The sequence below is a fragment of the Arachis duranensis genome, chromosome 3, assembly GCF_000817695.3.
Source record: "Arachis duranensis cultivar V14167 chromosome 3, aradu.V14167.gnm2.J7QH, whole genome shotgun sequence".
Classification (NCBI taxonomy): Eukaryota; Viridiplantae; Streptophyta; class Magnoliopsida; order Fabales; family Fabaceae; genus Arachis; species Arachis duranensis.
In genome coordinates, this window is record NC_029774.3 from 56,839,862 (window position 1) to 56,841,158 (window position 1,297).

Below are 1,297 nucleotides of genomic sequence, written 5' to 3' on the forward strand. Positions count from 1 at the left end.
GGTGTTAATTGCATATTTTTATTTTTCTCAAAATTTTCAAAAATTCATGCATGTGTTCATCATGTGTCTTCATTGATCTTCAAGTTGTTCTTGATGATTTACTTGCTCTGATCTTTAAATTCTCTTGTTTTGTGTGTTTTGTTGTTTCTCATATGCATTCTCAATTTGTTAGTGTCAGTAGTATACAAACTTCTAAGTTTGGTGTCTTGCATGCATTATTTATTTGATTTTAGTTGCATTTTGATTTTTCCTCATCATTAAAAATCCAAAAAATTTTTAATTTGTGTCTTTTCAAGTCAATAATACAGAGAATTGAAGATTCAGAACAAACAGCAGAGGAATTACCTAGAAAAAGCTGGGCGTTCAAAACGCCCAGTGAAGAAGGAAAACTGGCGTTTAAACGCCAGCCAGGGTACCTGGCTGGGCGTTTAACGCCCAAAAGGGTAGCAATTTGGGCGTTAAACGCCAGAATGTATACCATTCTGGGCGTTTAACGCCAGGATGGCACAAGAGGGAAGATTCTGTTTTTAATTCAAAATTTTTTTCAAGTTTTCAAAATTTTTCAAAATCAAATCTTTTTCAAATCATATATTTTCAATCATATATTTTCAAAATCAATTTCTTTCCATTTTCAAAAATAATTGCTAACAATTATTGATTTGATTCAACATCTCAAGTATGTTGCCTTTTCTGTTGAGAAAGGTTTAATGTTTGAATCATATCTTTTCTTGTTAGCCAAGTCATTGATTTTAAAAATCAAATCTTTTTTTTTAATTGTTTTCTAAATCAAATCTTCTCAATCATATCTTTTTAATCACATCTTTTTCAAAATAAGTTTTCAATCATATCTTTTTGATTTCTAATTTCAAAATCTTTTTCAAAAATCACTTAATTTCTTTCCCAATCTTAGTTTTCGAAAATCATCAATCAATTTTCAAAATTTTTTTTCAAAATCTTTTAACTTATTTTCGAAAATTCTTCCCTTCTTCTCACATCCTAATTCTTCTACCTCCTCCTTCTATTCCTCTGACACCTCAAGGAATCTCTATACTGTGACATAGAGGATTCCATATTTTCTTGTTCTCTTCTCTTTCATATGAGCAGGAGCAAAGAAAAAAGCATTCTTGTTGAGGTTGACCCTGAACCTGAAAGGACCTTGAAGCGAAAGCTAAGAGAAGTTAAGGCACAACTCTCTGTAGAGGACTTAGCAGAATTCTTCAAAGAAGAAGACATGGCAGCCGAAAACAACAACAATGCCAACAATGCAAGGAAGGTGCTGGGTGACTTTACTGCACCT